General features: G+C 40.8%; 1 long non-coding RNA gene across 1 annotated transcript; it reads left to right on the plus strand.

Annotated features, from left to right (window-relative positions):
- Positions 1-757: 757 nt before the first annotated feature.
- LOC109168321 lies at positions 758-18423 on the plus strand. The gene is made up of 3 exons (XR_002052071.1): positions 758-897; positions 12708-12714; positions 18413-18423. It is a non-coding gene; the product is annotated as an uncharacterized LOC109168321 (long non-coding RNA).
- Positions 18424-19352: the final 929 nt, after the last annotated feature.

Consider the following 19352-nt stretch of genomic DNA (forward strand, 5'->3'; position numbering starts at 1 on the left):
TATATATGTTCTATACTTCAATGGACCTCTATATATACTACACTAGATACTAAATTAGTCTAGGAAACTAAGACAACTTTCCTAATATTCAACACTCCCCCTAAAGCTGGAACATCTGGAAGTTCCAAGCTTGGATTAAAACAAGCACTCTACCTCACTCAAAATTATAAATGAAAATTAAATGCAACTAGAGGATAACAATGCGAGATGGCTTCGGAGGGACAATGCAACCCTTGGGAATGAACACGCCAGGGGCAAAGCTTGTCACGAACATCCTTAGGAATGGAGGCACCAAGGGAAAACACGAACACCATCATAGCAACATAAGCACTCTAGGATGGATGACTTCAAAAGAGATTGCGTTATGTCTGACCCTTCCTTGGGAATGAAGACGAAGGCACCAAGAGCGGAGCGGAACACAATCCTTGGGAATAAAGACGAAGACACCAAGGACGAAGCTAACACGATCTTGGGAATGAACACCGAGGACGGAATTGAACATGAACCTCGGGAATGAAGATGAACACACCAAGGATAGAGTTAAACATGAACAACCTCCCGTTAACACAAGAGAGCGGTAGAGGCAAAACGGGAGCAAAGAATAGCAAAGGACGCAGTAGAGCCCATAATTGATAAAATAGCAAATGATAGTAAAGGATAGCACACTGATTGTAGATAGTCACACTCCCCCTTACTTGAAACATGGGAAATAATCTAAGGCCTTTATAGTAGTGCTGAAACTGAACATCCATGGGGATAAGGCATACCGGAGATAAAGAAACAAATACGGTTATACCAAAACACAAACACCATGGGAAAAGTTCGGCAACAAACCCAAAGAAGCCTTCAAATTTCACCAACAAGTCGAAAGAAGGGCAAAACAATCTGAAAAATCTCGTTGGAGGAATACTCACGCGCCGGCGCGTGAGGAAGATCGCCAGCGCGTGACGGCGGCGGTGGCGCGTGAGGACGACGGCGGTGGAGGAAAGCGATGAAATTTTCCAGATAAGGTCACAAGAGGGAGAGGAATCCATTGGTGTAGGAGGTGAGATCACAAAATCACTGGAGAAGAGGAGATCTGACCGGAAAAACTAAAGCAGTCCGTCAGCGATGGTGGCGCGTGCCAGCGCGTGGCGGCAGATGGTGACGAGATTCCAGGCGTAGGCTCGTGACGATGATCGAGAGGTCCTGTGGTGTAAGATTTGGAGAACAACCACAAGACACGTCGGAACAAGAGAAAACAATCACAGGTTCGCCGGAAAATAAGTGCTGCCGGAAATATTGGAAGAAAAATAGCCTAGGAAAGTAGGCTCTGATACCATGTTGAAATTGAGGGATTGATAGGTCTGGCGTGTGACACCCCGAAATCCAAATTCGGTTAAGGGATTAATTAAGTAATTAATCCTATCTCAATTTGTAATTTAATTCCTTAAATTCCTGAAATTTAATAGTCGGGGACTAGTAATTGACTAGTCAACCCCAAAGTCAAAGTTGTACCTTAAGCATTGTAAGGAGTTCCCTTGTTCCTTACACCTTTCCATGTTAGTAAGGGTATTCTTGACCTTTCACCATGTGTTAGTATTATAACCTAACCTAGTGAGAACACCTCATTTCTATCCTTACACTTTCCAAAATCCTAGCTCCATCTTCTCTCGAAAAAGGTGGGTAGCTTTTCTTCCAAGCCAAGTTGAAACTTTGTCAAGACTTCAAGAGTTGCTTCCAATATTCAACCTTTCATATATTTGGGCATCTAGGAGAGTAAGATCCATGTTCATCTTGTGTTTTTAGTGTTCTCTTAGGTGTCTTTTCTTAAAGATAGGATCTTTATGATCTTTTGGTGTGTTTTTGAAGTGGGTTTGGAAGGTGGGCTTTGATAGGAGCTTGGTGTGGTGTTAAGTGAAGGTTTTTGGTCTACAAGAGGTAACCCATGCTCTACAAAATCTATTTTGCTTACCTATGTGAATATTTATTGGATTCTACATGTGTTTTGCTATGAAATGTGAGTGTTGATGCATGATCTTGTGAAAATGCATATATAGAGCTTGTGTTTAGGGTTCTTGTATTTCATTGCTTGGCTATTCCTTTGAGTCAAGTCATTTTGTTGTATTTGGTGAGTTTTGGCATGTTTTGGACTTGAATTTGAGTTTGGAGATGAAAATCCGCGAAGTGATTTATTGTGGTACACCGCGGGCGGAACGGCGGGTAGGGGTCCAACCCGCCGCCCACCCGCGGGGTACATATTGTGGAAGGGCTTGTACCCGTGGGCCCACCCGTGGGGTACACAGTGTGGTTGTGTGGGGATTTGTTCCCTGTGATTCTTTTGACTCGGTATTTGGTCTTTTGACTTCCCGTTGTTCTTTTGTGGAACTATTTGAGTGTCTTCTTTATGTTTCGTATGTCTAGAACTATATGGTAGGATTCCATGTAGGTTTTGGTGTCGTGAATCGTGCTAAGTGTTCAACATTGTGTTTCGTTGAACCGTGATGAGTCTTGTGTGTTCTTCGGAACTACGCTTGGTTTACCCGTTTGATAAGCATGCTAGTTTGGTGTTTAAATGCTATCGTGTGTGTTGTTTGTACCTTCCTATTGGTTGATGATAACTTGTGTTATTCATCGTTGTTATTGTTGGACTGTGATCCATTCCTTGATTGAGTATGGATTCATATCTTCGTTGTGATCCGTTATTTGATTCCTGTTGTGGTGTGATGCGTGTGTGGCTTTACCTGGATTGCACGATTAGTGGTATGGGACACTAGTCACCAAGGTATTGCAGTGGTCCTCGTGGTGGCCATGACGTGATTATGGAGTTTGTGGTCTGAGTGATGGGTCCACGTATTTCTTGGGTGGCATGTGTTGCCGTGTGTGTGATCGGTACCCCCGTGTACTATGAAATTGGTGGTCTTGTTGGTGGTTTGTTGGTGGGGGGTGATGGTCCCAGGAGGGAAAAGGTTGGACTAAGAAGTACAGGGGTCCTGGAGGTAATGGTTGGAAGAAGATTCAATGTTGGGGGTAGCCATAAGGTTGGAACTGGGCATAAGGAAGGCATATCAACTCGTGATGGGTGATGTCATGAGGGCTTGTGTAGCCGTTGTTATGAGTTCTCTTCTTGTGACGTGTGTAGTCACAAGGGCATGTGTTTCCTTGGCATGTGTTGCCGTTTGTCGTGTCTTATTCCTTTGAGTTATGCATGTCGGGTGTTGGTCTATTGTGTGATGATAGACCATACCTTGAGACTTCTTGTGAGTCGTTATTGTTCTTTATGGTCTTGGGATATGTTCCCGTGTTCTTGTTGAGAGTGTTGAGTCTAGTGTTGGCTATTACTCTTGGTTTTTTACTTATATATATGTATTCTGTTTCGAAAATGGTTTTTTAAACTTATATCTTACCTATGTATGATATTTCACATGTATTGGTGGGTTACCAGCATTATTCGTTGACCGGGCGTCGTCTCATGTTTATTGTGTTCTTTCAGGTGATGTCTAGACGAGTGCGCGGTCTAGTGCTTTCTAGTATAGCTTCTCCCTTACATTTTGTGGCCTGTGAGCCAGCTTAGATGTAGAACAATGAGACATTTGGTTTAGATTTAAACATTGCGGATGTTGCCTGTGCGTTCATCCCTTTGGTGAACGTGGCATAGCACCCCGTATTCCAGTTTGTTTATATCTATCTATCTTTCAGTCTTCCGCTGTGTTTGGTGTTTGGTTTAGTTATCTGCATGTTTAAGGTTTTAAATTAGCATGTTTCTTTGGGGGTGTTACATGGCGGGTGGAGAATAACCACCACCCGCCAGTTAGGCGGAAGCAAAATATATGAGAACCAAAGAACAAGAGAATAAAGAGAATATATTATGGTGGAAGATTACAATAGATTGTCTCTCTGTATATATGTTCTATACTTCAATGGACCTCTATATATACTAAACTAGATACTAAATTAGTCTAGGAAACTACTAATAAGAATAGGAAACTAAGACAACTTTCCTAATATTCAACAATATATATATATATATATATATATATATATATATATATATATATATATATATATATATATATATATATATATATATATATATATATATATGGAAGGGTTCAGCTGCGGTGATGGCTTCCCGTGCGGTTGTGCGGTTGGACGCACCTTAATCATTAACATGACGCATCTTAAATACACAAATCACCACACACCTTAAGTCCACAGAAACAACTATCAGCTAACTGCCATTTACCAAACAGGGCCTTTGTGTGTATTCAACTATATAATTCTGTACATTATGGATTTCACTTCCATACCTGAGTAAGCCGAAATGATATTTATTAGACTTCTGTTTATGCATATTATGTTAAGAGTTTATGTGTAATATTAATTTATTTTTTATTTTTTGCAGTGAAATGTTGTTTTCTGGCAACGATTTGTTTGCCACAAGGGATGACTTTGCAACATTGGCAGTCGGGCAGGTATTTACCAGCATTCTACAAATCTGGAGCCAGAGAATGAATGTGATTGATATGAGAAGACGAATAGATCAACCAAAAAAGGTCCTTTTCTCAGAGGTTACTTATGTAAGTAAACATCTTAACCTAATCTTTTTTTTTAAACAACGCATTATATAACAAACAATCATTTCTTTACTGATGCTACTTGAAGTAGTTCAATTGAAAGCTTGAAATCTAAATGCGACTTCTGTGCTAACCTTGACTACCAATTGAGTATCATTTATGTTGATATAACTGACACAAAGCTTGTAAGTAAAAAATCTCTGTACCATAAATATGTAAATTCTGTACATTATTAATTTGAATTCTGTATATAATGCAATCTGTTATATTTCTTGTGATTATTCATTACATATCTTCTTCAATATCTTGCGCCATGACCATCACTACCTCATGTGCTTCAACTTCCTAATTCAAAACTTCAAGTCATCGACAACAAATTGTTGCCTGAAGGGATATCAAATGAAAACAAGTACGAGGACTGTCCAAAGAAATTAGTAAGATATGGTTTTACTAATATTTTGTATCTACACCCTAAAATTTAATATCTATAGTTCTCAAATCAATTAAACACTACTATATTCTATAACTATATTCTGCAGTTGGCTGCATTCTACAAGTACCTCCAGAACAAAAAACAAAAAAAAAAAACAAAAAAAAAAAATCCCCTTGCTAGGAAGGTGAAAAATATGCAAGTGGAGTACGTGCATATGCCATGGAAAATCGAAGACAACCTAGTAAACTGTGGCATATAGTCCATGAGGCACATGGAAACAGGTACGATGCAAAGCTTGTAAGTAAAAAATCTCGATACCCTAAATATTTAAATTCTGTACATTATTAATTTGAATTATGTATATAATGCAATCTGTTATATTTCTTGTGATTATTAATTACAAATATTCTTCAATATCTTGCGCCATAACCATTACTACCTCATGTGCTTCAACTTCCTCAATTCAAAACTTCAAGTCATCGACAACAAATTGTTGCCTGAAAGGATATCCAATGAAAAGAAGTGTGAGGACTGTCCAGGATAAATCTTATTCTGATTTGTGGGAATTTGGACTTGTAATCTTTGACGGGGTGTTTGGTTGGAATGAATGAATTAGGGGGAAAAGGAATTGTAATTCGGTGAGAAAAGAATAAGGTGAGAATAAAGTAGGAATTCAAATTACGTTGTTTGGTAGGGAAAAATAGAATTATTGGAGTTGGGAAGGAAAGAAGTGGTATAAAGATTAAAATACCCTTCGAAAATGATTTTTGTAATATACTATCTATATATGCTATTTAATGCGTATTGATGCGTTACCAGCAATATTCGCTGACCGGGCGTCGTTCCCTTTCTTTATGTGCTTTACAGGTCCTGAGTAGATATGGCGAGTGCGCTAGCTATTGGTAGTAGTGTAGCTCCCTTCAACATCGTAGATAGTGTTTTGGGCCTGTGTGCCAAGGTTATGTTAAACAAGATAGATTGTTGGTTTTAGACTTGCCTGTGCATCCACGTTGAGGTGGATGTGGCATAGCACTCCCTGGTTTTCCCCGTTTTAATCTAAGACTTCCGATGTTGCTTACGTTTTATGATACCTGTTAGTTGCTTTGCCTTACGTATTTAAGTTTTAAAAATGTCATGAAAATCGGGGGTGTTACAGAACCACCACGCCAACCATGTTGGTTTAAGTACCCCTAAGATGAATGTACAGAAACTATGGCCATAATACACATAAACACCTAACGTAATACACATAATCATAAATCTACGAAATATCTTTTTTGTCCAGTGGGTTATGGCATTGAAATTCATAATGTACAAAATTACATAACAGAATACACATAAATACAAGTTTTATAAACACCATTTATGTCTATGGAATTGAAATTCATTATTGACAGAGCTGTATATTATAATACATGTAATGTACATGACTGCATAGTCGAATACGCACAAATCATAACCATAATGTACATAAAATAATAACACCATATACAGAAACTCATTAGAAAATATGCACCTCCAATACAAACACAATCAAACAAAATTTACAACAACAATTCTAGAACGATTCTCATATAATTCAATGAACGAATATCACATACGAATTCAATTATATGCATCAAGAACAAATCCAACCGGAGCATTGCCATTGTCTGTCACTGCCACCACCTGCTGCGCAATCACTTCATCCATGTCTGGAAATCCAATAGATACGAAATAGAGAGCAAATCGCGAAGATCAGCTCGACAGAGAAACCGCCAATTCGAAAAATGCGAAGGAATGAAATATGGAATAGGTATTTTTTTTAGATGTTAACGACATAAACAGAGAACAGTCTTTAAAAAAAAAAAACTTAGTTGAAGCAAACAAAACGACGTCGTATTGCACTAGGGCGCACAATGCATTGTGTGCCATGGTGCACGATATAAAGGTCGTTTATAAACATTTAAAAAGAAAAAGCAAAAAATATGATTTGGAAAATAATTTTATTTTTATTTTGGAATAAGGTTCAAATTGGCCACTGAACGTAACTTGAAAATGCAAATAGGCCACTGAACGAAAAAAAAAAAAAAAAAAAAAAAAGTACAATTAGGCAACTGAACACTCCAAAAACGTGCAATTAGGCCACTGAATACTCCAAATGTATGCAATTTCACTGGATAGCATGTTACCTGCTTACATTGCAGCTGAGTTGGCATTTTTAAATAATTTTTAATAATAAATTTAAAAAAAAAAACGACGGGGTGGCCGGCCACCCCTTCCTTCGTCTCCACCGGAGACAAAGGAAGAGGTGGTCCCCATCGTTTTTTTTAATTTATTATTAAAATTTATTAAAAATTATTAAAAATGCCAACTCAGCTGCCACGTAAGCAAGTAACTTGCTGAAATTGATGGTAACCTGCTATCAGGTGAAATTGCATACATTTAGAGTGTTCAATGACCTAATTACACATTAAAAACTCAAAGAAAAAATTCTCTCCTTATGGTCTCTAGGGTTTCCAGCTTCTCTCTTAGGGTTTCTATGCTTTTCCGGTCGTTTCTTGGCAGTTCTCTCCGGCGTTCACGTTGATTTTCTCCGGGGTAGCATCTCGACTTCTCACTTTAAGGTAAAGCATGGCAGGCTCGTCGTCGGTTGATGGTGTGATGGCGGTGGGCGGATTTGGTTCTCGAAGAGGAGGAGGAGGAGGAGGTTGCCTTCGAGCCAGTCGGCGACGTGGTGGGTGCGGCTTGTGAGGTTGAGGAGAGATGGACGATTGTTGGTCGTTTCTTGACGTCCAAGTTAGTGAAAGTTGAGTTCATGCGGCAGGTCATGGCATCCGTATGGAAACTGATAAGGGGTGTTCAGGTCTCTGAGCTGCAAACCAACCTTTTCTTGTTCGTGTTCGGTCATAAGACTAATATGGAACGTGTGCTAGAGGAGGGTCTGTGGTCCTTTGATAATTTCACATTGGTTTGTAGGCAAGTCAAGGATGGGGTTATGCCAGGACAGGTGGTGTTGGATTCTATGGACATGTGGGTTCAGTGTCATGACCTCCCTATGGGTTATACGTCTGAGGTCATACTTGAGCAGATTGAGAATTTTCTAGGTACTTTTATCCGTTGTGATGACCAGTTTGTAGGGGCCCCTTGGAGGACTTTTTATCATATTTGGGTCTCGGTGCCAGTGTTAAGGCCCATAAGGTGGCGTATGAAACTCTTAAAACATGAGAAGTCTACTTGTTGGGTGTCGTTCAAGTACGAGAGGTTGCATACATTCTGCTTTTTCTGTGGCATGATGGGACATGTTCATAAGTTATGTTTGAAGGCCCGAGATTCTCTGCTCCCGGTTGAACTATACCCTTATGGGGAGGGACTTCGGGCGGGTGGCGGGTTTGGCCCTCAGGCGGTGGGCGACCCTTGGCTCATTCCAGTTACAGGGCCGCAAGACGAGGGAGGTGAGGTAGTCGGGGTGGGAGAGAAGTTTATCGAGGTAGAGACAGTGTCGGTTGAACGGCGTGAGGGGAGTCCGGTGGTGGTGGCAGCGTCGAAACGGCATAGGGAGGCTTCGGCCGTTGGCGGTAGGTGTGTGGGTGGTGGCGACAATGATGTAGCTATACCTGATCAGTCAAAAAACTTGTCCTTGGCGGGTTCTGGTTCACAGGCCCGCCCGTCATCATGAGTACTTTAAGCTGGAACTGTCGTGGCTTGGGTAATCCACGAACAATTCGTGAGATGGTGGACATGGTGTCCTGTAAGAAGCCCGATTTTGTGTTTTTGATGGAAACTAAGGTGAAACGTGATCATGTCAAACGATTGCGGGTCAAGCTTGGTTTTGAAGGAATGTTCTATGTTGACAGTGTGGGGTTGAGTGGAGGTTTGGCGCTACTATAACACCCCACATTTCTAAAATCTTATAATCAAATACTTAACTTAAAAATGATTGCTAACAAGCAATATAAAACTACTAAACATCAATAAGAGGTGTCACCGCCACAACCACCATACACGGTGATTGCACAGGCAAAGGAAAAACATGTAAACATGTCAAGTTTTACTAACATCAAAGAAACTAGGGGATAAAACCCCGGTGTCCAGCACCATCAAAAACCACTAGATAAGTCTACTACCAAGTCTCAAAACAACATAACTGATAAGAGTTTAGACTACAACTAGCAAACTAAGCTAATCTAGTCTGACTCGAACGCTCTCAAGAACGGGGCCCACCTGAAAGGGGTTAACAAACAAAACAAATAGAAAGCAACCCGTTAGCACGAAGCTAAGTATAACGACGTTCAACCTTGTAAAATACTACAGTATATACTTTTGGAAAACATTTACCAAATACACTTAGATCAAGTAACTTAATCAGTTTAACAATACTTTAACCTACTCACAACAAGTTCTAGATTCTTGCAACCTAGTTATCAAAAATAGGCATACATTCTCTATCATTTATCTCATCAACAAACTTATGTCAACAATATCTCAATGATCAGTCTTATGCCATCACATAACTCAATAAGCAATCTCATGCTATCATATAACTCAATAAGCAACCTCATGCTATCACATAACTCAATAAGCAATCTCATGCTATCATATAACTCAATAAGCAATCTCATGCTATCATATAACTCAATAAGCAACCTCATGCTATCATATAACTCAATAACCAATCTCATGCTATCATATAATATAAATGACAATATAAAGTCATGCTTCTTATCTCACTATCATGCAACACGTGCAATTAATTTAATCATGCAATAAAATGAACATGATGCTTTAGGTATAGGTATATAGATAGATATACATATATACTCGCACTTTTGTAAAAAGGAACACTTTTTCTGTAGAGGTTTCTTAGAGTCACAATGACTCGCTTTTTCTCTTCCTTCTTTCTAGAGTCTCAATGACTCGCTTTCTTTCTTTCTTTCTTTGTACTCGTGGGCGAGGTAGGAACTTCACCATAATGTGAACAGACCTATCCGGGCTCAGCATCTAGCCAGCCTAATACTCACCTCGCCCACAGAACCACTCTCTTGGTTCTTTTCTCAAACTCTGTGGAATCAGGTATTGAACTATCAGTGTGCACACCCCCTGACCAGGATTCCAACCCTGGCGGGAAGTTTCCAACCTAGTAACTCAGGAATATCGACCTCGTTACTTCATATCGGATCACAATGTCCGTTTCTTTCTTTCTCTTTTCTTCCGAAAAGACATAGTCCTAACGGGCCTCCAAAAACCTCGGATTACTCACACTAGATACATATAAATATAACTCATGCATTGCAAACTCATGCAACAACTTTACTTATGCAACTTATGCACATAGTTTCTCAACAACTTCTCTTTTCTCACGAATTGGAAATCAAATATCATGCAACTTCTCAATGCAACTAGATAATGATTTTCCCAAAATAGATATAAGTTTTTGAAATAATACTTAGGCTTATTTAGAGCCAATGATGCACTTTAAACACATGATATACGATACATGCTCTTTATTAACAGGAGTATCTCAAACTTCTTTTTGATTGTAAGTCAAGCATACAATATGCTACTACATGCTTACTACTTTAATACTTAGGAAAACTCCTTAGCAAACACTTAGCAAGTATGACACATGCTCTTTTACTCAAAATACACTTCATGAACTCATTCACTGTAAAATGAGAATCAATAAAACAAGCTCTATACATTTCATCATGTCTAAAATTTGGCAAGAATTCTCAACAAGTCATAATAGATATTTAGGCATGCTTTTCTAGCAAGACTTATCAAATATTGATCTAGCTTTTTACTCAAAGAATTAGGCTCATAGACTTCAAAATTTTATTCACTGGAAACAAAGCACAGCACATTTCTATAGCAAAACTCTACATACTTCTATTGTAAAATCCTCATTTCAACTCCAAATTTAACGAAATCAAATTCTACTAGTGCGTCGTGACGATCCCGAGTGTCCGAGCCTCAAGGGCCCGCGAGTCCCGGTTCGAACGACACGTAGCTGAGCCACAAAAGGCTCGGCTACTAGACTGTTTTAACCTGGCGGAGCTTGCGGCGGGGCTTGAGGAGGCCTGCCGCTTGGCTCCGCCAAGCAGCGGCTCAGGGCCACGGCCCTAACCATGGGTCGTGCCCCAAGGCCGCCTCTCCACAGCGCTCGCCAACGGCCCCTGCCTAGGACCGTTGGTTAGTCCCGTGAGCTTGTCTGGTGCACAAACAGTGTGCACCAGATAGCTTCTTCTTCACTTGTAAAAGCAAATTCAAGCAATCTAATACTCCCAAATCCTCAACAACACATCATAGTTTAACAATAGATCACTTAAAAGCTCAAACATAATAATAATCTAGCATTTCTAACATTTCATCTCATATTTAGACTTCACAGAGTCTGTTAAAGCTAAGAGGGAGTCCATGGGGTTATACCTTTGTTGTTTCCTTCTCTTGTTGGGATTCATCCTTCTTCCCAAGTCAGCTACAACCTCCTTCACCTCCTAAATACCTCAAACAAACCACACAACCACCTTAAGACTAAGTTCTCAGAGATGTAAGCTAGGAAGAAAAGAAATGAAGATGAATGGATGAGATTTGCCTAGAAAACTTATTGTGTTTTCTTCTTTGTGTTTGCAAAGAGCTTGGTGGGGAAGACAAGGGTGGAATCAAGAGGCAGAGTCTGATAGCTTTCTAATTTATAGGGGCACTAAACCCTAGGAGAATCAACAATGATTGGTGGAGGGCAAAATGGTAAAAGCTTGGCTAAGAAATGTATCAAACAATGGGTTGGATGCTTGTGGTCCACCAAGCTTCATGGACCATGTCTAGATTTAGGATTGGAAAATAGTTTGGGGGTTAAAATGAATTTCCAAAAAAATGATTTCTAGATAAATACTTGGTTTAGGCTTCTCAGATTTCTCCTGGTTTCACTCAGAATAAATTTTCAGTTCAAAACATGGTACGCAATGTACCCGGGAATTTTGGATTTTTAGAAATGGATAACTTTCGGTGTTGAATTTATTTAAAAAGTCACACAAAATATTTATTCAAACACCGTGTTTATCGTAAAAATTTTGAAAGAGTGAAAAATGGCTATTTTGGATTTTCTTAAAATCGAATTTATAAAATTAAATTTTGCGTTGTCACAACTACTATGGAGGAAAAATAATACTGCTAGTCTTATTAGTTATTCGCGGAATCATGTGGACGTACAGGTGTGCTTGGATGGTATGGAGCCTTGGCGGATGACTTGTTATTATGGATTCCCGGAGAGGAGTAGGAGGCGGGAATCCTGGGACTTTATGCATCTTCTGGCTACCCATTCGCACCTTTCTTGGGTTGTTGTTGATGATTTCAATGATCTCCTATATCAATCTAAGAAGCGTGGAAGGGTGTCTCACCTAGAGAGCCTCCTTCGTGGTTTTGGGGAGACTCTTGATGGTTGTGGCATGTCTCAATTACCCACGGTTGGTTATCTGTTTACATAGGAGCGGGGTGGTGGTAGTGATGCCTGGGTGGAAGAGCGGTTGGATAGGCTGGTTGCAAGTACTAGTTGGCGTGGTTTGATGGAGGAGGCCAGAGTAGTGAATTTATTGACGTGAACATCTGACAATTCGACCCTTTTCCTTGGTCTTTCTGACCAAAGTGGATGAGTTGGGGGTGGGAAGCGTAGTTTTCGGTTCGAGATGGCCTGGCTGATGAATGGTGGGTGTAGAGGAGTGGTTGAGCAAGCATGGACTGAGAAGGGGAGTGGCGGATTGATGGATAGTGTGAGACTGACAGGTGATCGGCTCCAGGAGTGGGGGGTGGGGTGATCGTTTCCATTTATTTGGCAAGCAGATCAAACTGATGCGTGATAAATTGATGGCCTTGCGGGGTCACACGGATGAGGCTGGTCTGAATGAGTACCGAGCTATTGAGGCTGACTTGAGCCGCCTTGAGGCATAAGAAGATATCTATTGGAGGCAAAGAGCTAAGCAGCACTGGCTTCGGGGAGCTAATGCCAATACTAAATTCTGTCACAGGTATGCTTCCTCCCGTAAGCGTAAAAATACAATTCACAGATTAAAAGATTCTAATGGGGCGTGGACTAGTAAGAATGCTATGAATGTTGTGATTTTGGATTACTTTGTGGATATTTTTAAATCTAATGGCATGTCGGGTGGTGGGGAGGATTTCTTTGCTAATGTTCCGTCTAGAGTCTCACAATCTCATAATGACTTGCTTCTCTGTCCTTTTGAGGCGGATGAGGTTAAGGCGACCCTTTTCTCTATGTTTCCAGACAAGGCTCCTGGGCCGGATGGGATGAACCCGGGTTTTTACCAGCATTTCTGGGATGTGGTAGGGGATGATGTGACCTCCTTTGTGCTTGATTGTCTGAATTCTGGTGATTTCCCGGATGGGCTCAATGAAACTAATATTTTACTAATCCCCAAGAAAATAGTCCCTGAGATGGTGTCTGATTTAAGGCCTATTGCTATCTGTAATGTGGTGTATAAGATAATAGCTAAAGTGCTTGCCAATAGAATGAAACCCTTATTGGATGGAGTAATCTCAGAGTCCCAGAGTGCTTTTATCCCTGACAGGTTGATTACGGATAATATCCTTATTGCCGCAGAGGTGGGGCATTACTTGAATAAGAAGCAATGTGGCCAGGTTGGGTGGGGTGCATTGAAGATAGATATGGCTAAAGCTTATGACAAAATGGAGTGGTATTTTCTGCGTCGTATGGTTGTTGCCCTTGGTTTTGCTGATAGGTGGGTTCATTTGATTATGCTTTGCAGAAGGTCTGTCCCTCTTATTGTAGAATGTTCAGTCTTAGGGCTTGATTTATGGGTGTAGGGTGGCCAGAGGAGCCCCATCTATCTCTCATCTGTTTTTAGCAGATGATAGTCTACTATTCTTTAAAGCTAACTTGCAGAAACTGGTGTGGTGAAATAGTGCTTACAGACTTATTGTGACACCCCGTATTTTCCTAAAAATAAATTATAGTCCCGATATTAAATATTTTAATAAAAATATTTATATAGCTATTTATTTTAAAACGGGCTCGGGTCTACTTATTATGGTGAACCAATATTTTTGTACAAAATATGCCTAGACCCAAAATGGTTTTAATTCCTAAAAGCCTAGTAATTGTTCCTAAGCCCAAATATATGTGTAACCTATGAGTGAGTAATTTTGGACCCATCATCTACATCAAGCCTTTATAATATATATATATATATATATATATATATATATATATATATATATATATATATATATATATATGTGTGTGTGTGTGTGTGTGTGTGTGTGTGTGTGTGTGTGTGTGTGTGTGTGTGTGTGTGTGTGTGTGTGTGTGTGTTATTTTGTGAGCCCAAAGTGTTTAAACCCAACCTATGATACCCAACCCAAGCTTTTGACCCAAGTCTAACTTAGCCCACTCATTGAGTAACCCTACTACCTATAGTGTGAATGTGTGTGTTGTATCATCCCATTCTAGACTTCAACGTTCAGTAGCCAAACACCCTCCCTCACCCTCTCGGCTTTGGCGTGAACGAGCAACCGGCAACCCTTCCCTTCATGTCTCTCCTTCCATCGTCAACCACCGCCACTATGAAGCTTTGCCTTCCTTTCGTTACTCTCTTAGTCAGCAGCCAAGCACCTCTTTCATTTCTCCCTTCCTTCACCGAGACCAAACAACCCTCTTTTGTATATCTTGTCTCTCTCGGTCTTTGCTTCCCCCCCCCCCCCCAAGCCAAAGAAGATTAGATGCAACCTCCCTTCTCACCGGTCGAGTTCGAACCAGTAGAAACCCCGACACTAAGCAAGTCGATGATCAAGATCAGTGGCTGCACCGGCGATATAGTCCACCTCCGGTGGTGGGTTTCGGAGTGGTGTTGGCGGAAGACAAGCAGCAGCAGGTGTGGTAGCAGCTCCGATGTGAACCTCTGGCTTCGTGTGGGCTTTGGAGTTGTCATGGTGCAGCTTGGATGTTGAGGTGCTGGCGGGTGGTGACTTTGCCGTGGTTCCACCCGCGGCTTAGACAACTTGTAGAAGACGAAGAAGATGATGGATGGTGAGTTGCTTCTTTGCTTTGATGTTTAGTTTAGTATTAGGAGAATTTTTTTAAGTAAGGTTTCTAAGTGTAGCGTTGTCTGGTGGTTAGGCGGGTGGTTATATTAGTGAGTGAGCTAGGGTTCAATTTTTTATTTTGACTTAATTAGTTAAGCTTTAGTTATTAGTTTTACTTTAAGTCTTGGTTAATTGGATTATCATTAGTTTGTTAATGTTGTGATTAGGTTAACAAAAGTATATTTAGCTTAGATGGTTGAACTTAGGGTTAATTTTGAGATAAGTTAGGGTTCAAATCCCCTTAGTGGCTATTAATGTTTTAATAACTTGTTTTAATGAGTAAAGGACCGTTTGATTCACAGGTTCCCGGTAGCTTGGTTTTTGTGTTGAGCCTAGCCTATGTTGGCGTTGGTTTTGGTTGGATAAGCGAATGAGGTAACCCATGCTCTACAAAATCTATTTTGCTTACCTATATGATGATTTGTTGGATTCTACATATGATTTTGCTATGAAATGTGAGTGTTTATGCATTGTCTTGTGAAAATGCATATCTAGAGCTTGTATTTAGGGTTCTTGTATGCCATTGCTTGGCTATTCCTTTGATTCAAGTCATTTTGTTGTATTTGGTGAGATTTGGCATGTTTTGGACTTGAATTTGAGCTTGGTGTTGAAAATCCCCGAAGGGATTATTTTGGTGTACAGGTATGTACCCGCGGGCGGAACGGCGGGTAGTGCACCACCCGCCGCCCCACCCGTGGGGTACAAGGTGGCTTGTGGGTGTGTACCCGCGGGCGGAACCACGGGTGGGGGTCTACCCGTGGGTTCACCCGCGGGGAACCATGTTGGACCCGCGTGATTATTTTGACTCAGTATTGGTCTTTTGACTTCCCGAAGTTCTTTTGTGGAACTATTTGAGTGTCTTCTTGATGTTTCGTGTGTCTAGAACTATATGGTAGGAATCCATGTAGGTTTTGGTGTCTTGAATCGTGCTAAGTGTTCAACATTGTGATTCGTTGAACTATGATGAGTCTTGTGTGTTCCTCGGAAATATGTTTGGTTTACCCGTTTGATAAGTATGCTAGTTCGATGTTTAAATGCTAGCGTGTGTGTTGTTTGTCCTTTCCTATTGTTGATGATGACTTGTGTTAATCATCGTTGTTGTTGGACTGTGATCCATTCCTTGATTGAGTATGGTTTCATATCTTCGTTGTGATCCGTTGATTGATTCCTGTTGAGGTGTGGTGTGGTGGTTGTACCTGGATTGCACGATTAGTGGTATGGGACACTAGTCACTAAGGTACGACAGTGGTCCTCGTGGTGGCCATGACGCGATTATGGAGTTTGTGACCTTTGTGTAAGGTTCACGTATTTCTTGGGAGGCTTTTGTTGCCGTGTGTGTTCGGTACCCTCGTGTACTATGAAATCGGTGGTTCTGTTGGAGACCTGTTGGAGAGGGGACGACGGTCCTCGGAGGGATAAGGTTGGACTTGGTGTATAGGGGTCCTGGAGGTAAAGGTTGGAACTAGATATAAGGTTGGGGGTAGCCATAAGGTTGGAACCGGGCATAAGGAAGGCATATCAATTCGTGATGGGTGATGTCACGAAGGCTTGTGTAACCGTTGTTGTGTATTTCTTTATTTGTGACGTGTGATGTCACAAAGGCATGTGTTGCCAATGGTTGTGTCTTTACTCTCTCTTGTGTTATGCATGTCGGGTGTTAATCTACTGTGTGATGGTAGATTATACCTTGAGTTGTTCTTTTGTGTCGTTGTACTTCTTGTGGTCTTGGGATGTGTTCCCGAATGCTAGTGGTGAGTGCATAGAGCCTTGTGTTGACTTCTGCTCTTGGTTTTGAACATATATATATATGTACTCCATTTCGCAAATGATTTTACATACGGATATCATATCTATGTATGATATTTCACATGTATTGGTGGGTTACCAGCATTATTCGCTGACCGGGCGTCGTCCCATCTTTTATGTGTTTCTTTCAGGTGATGTGTAGACGAGAGCGCGGTCTAGAACCTGTTAGTGTAGATCCCTTTGTTTTGAGTTGTTGTGGCCTGTGAGCCAAGGATAGACATTAGTACTCTTGTGTGGTATGGATTTAGATTGTGGATTATGCAGATGTTTAGCCTGTGCGTTCACCTTTGGGTGGGCGTGGCATATCACCCTTTTTATTTCCTGTTTATATAATCCTTGTTTAGTCTTCCGCTGTGTTTGATGTTTTGGTTAGTTATCTGCATGTTTAAGGTTTAATTCTGCATGGAAATTAGGGGGTGTTACACTTATGAGCTCCTTTCAGGTCAGTCTGTTAACTATCATAAGTCTAGTGTCTGTTTTAGCAAGAATACTGGGGAAGATGAGAAAAATGCAGTGGTTGGCATGTTAGGGGTTGTTCAGGCATCGGACTTTGGGAAATATCTCAGTCTCCCATTGTTTGTTGGAAGAAATAAGCGATTGGTTTTTTCTTACATTGAGGAGAAGATTAAGCAAAGAATAGGATCCTGGAATAAGAAGCTTCTGTCTCAAGCTGGCCAGGAAATACTCTTAAAAAGTGTGGCTCAGTCTATGCCTACCTTTTCTATGAGTGTTTTCCTGCTAACTGATTCTTTATGTTTGGCTATTGAAAGATGTATGAATAGGTATTGGTGGTCTAAGGGAGGAGCCAATGGGAGTTCTATCCATTGGATGGACTGGGATAAGCTTTGTAAGCCCAAGGCAGTTGGAGGATTGGGTTTCAAGGACTTGCGTGCTTTTAATTTGGCCATGCTAGGCAAGCAAGCATGGCGTTTCCTCATGATAAGCCTCAAAATATGCTAGTTTTTAGGAACCAATTTAAGGAGTTTTGCGCATGTTTTGATAGGAAAGTCTTGCATTTTAGGGGAAATTGTCCGAAAAGCACGATTTAGTACGGAATTATCTTCCTGATTGCATTTTATATGTTTTTAGGTATTTTTAGACAGAAAACGTGGTAAAAAGGTCGAAAGAAGTAAAGTTGAGAAAAAAGGCGCACACAAGACCACAAAGCCACACCGTGAGGAGGAAGAAAAGGGAATTATTTCCCATTCACGCCTGCCTCACGCGTGAGAGTAGCGTGAGGAAAGCACGGAGCCAGAGCAACAAAGGGAGAAGACTTATTTCTCATTCACGGGAGCCTCACGGCGTGAAGACTCGCGTGAATCCGAAATAAGGATGCCGAACAAAGCCAGACGCAGAAGAGAGTTCAAATCTATTCACGCCGGCCTCACGTCGCGACGCCATGCGTGAATAGGAGGCCGAAGAAAATAGACTTTTTAAGGGCAAAAATTCTGATTTGAGGGGGTGGAACATTTTCTAGTGAGAAGTTTTAGGTTTAGGTTAGTTTACATTTTTGTCTTTCTAGGGTTTTAGCCAAGATCTACTTGTTTTGCAAGGAGGATTGAAGATTTGGAGTAATTTGTAGCTTGGATCTTCATTTCCTACCCGCCATTGAAGAGATCTAGCTTGGATTTGGGTGAAATCTATTCCTTGACTTTTTATTGATTATCTATCTTGTTTCACCTATTTTTTACAATTGCTTGATCTTGATCTTTATAATGTGTGGCTAAAATTCTAGGGGCAAGGATTGTTGTGTAGATTGTATTGCTTGATTTGACTTGTGATTCTTGTTGTTGTTGGCTTAAAATGTCTTGTTGGAAGAGGAATCTCTTGTAACTCTTGTATGTGAGTGCACCACATACTTGTAGGTTTAGGAATAATTATGTCGTCAAGAGATTGAGATATAATCCTAGCCCCTTCTCTTACATTCCATATCCTTCGATCCAAGAGGGCAAGGATCGGGAAGGAATGTAGGCAAGCTGTCCGATGAAATGTCTCATAGAGAATGAGAATTCCTACGAGCGGCGTGTAGACCGAATTGGCTACGCACTAGCAACGCCATTCCTCTCGACTAGTGTCTCAACACTCTTTAATCACTCATACTTCGGTATGGCCACCTGTTTGATATAATCGACACACAATTCGAGCCCGTTTTCACTTCTTTTGTTTCACTTTTTTCTATCCCCCCTTCACTCATTCCTCCTAAACCAATTAATGCACTTCCACAACCAAGAACCTCAAACCCAAACGACCTTACTATAAAATTTACTCGCCACTTTCAAGTTATCACTCCTTGAGTACGACACTCGGGGTGGTTCTCACTCCCCCCATTTTATTCACATTACATCTTAAATTCCTACACGACCCTTGCACATCTAATCTTTTGGCGACGCAATCTAAATGAGAACCGTAACAAAAAGAACCCGACAGATCACTAAGCTAGATTCCCTTGCTGCTCGTGTGTA

The sequence above is a fragment of the Ipomoea nil genome, unplaced genomic scaffold (genome assembly GCF_001879475.1).
Source record: "Ipomoea nil cultivar Tokyo-kokei standard unplaced genomic scaffold, Asagao_1.1 scaffold3195, whole genome shotgun sequence".
NCBI classification, from domain to species: domain Eukaryota; kingdom Viridiplantae; phylum Streptophyta; class Magnoliopsida; order Solanales; family Convolvulaceae; genus Ipomoea; species Ipomoea nil.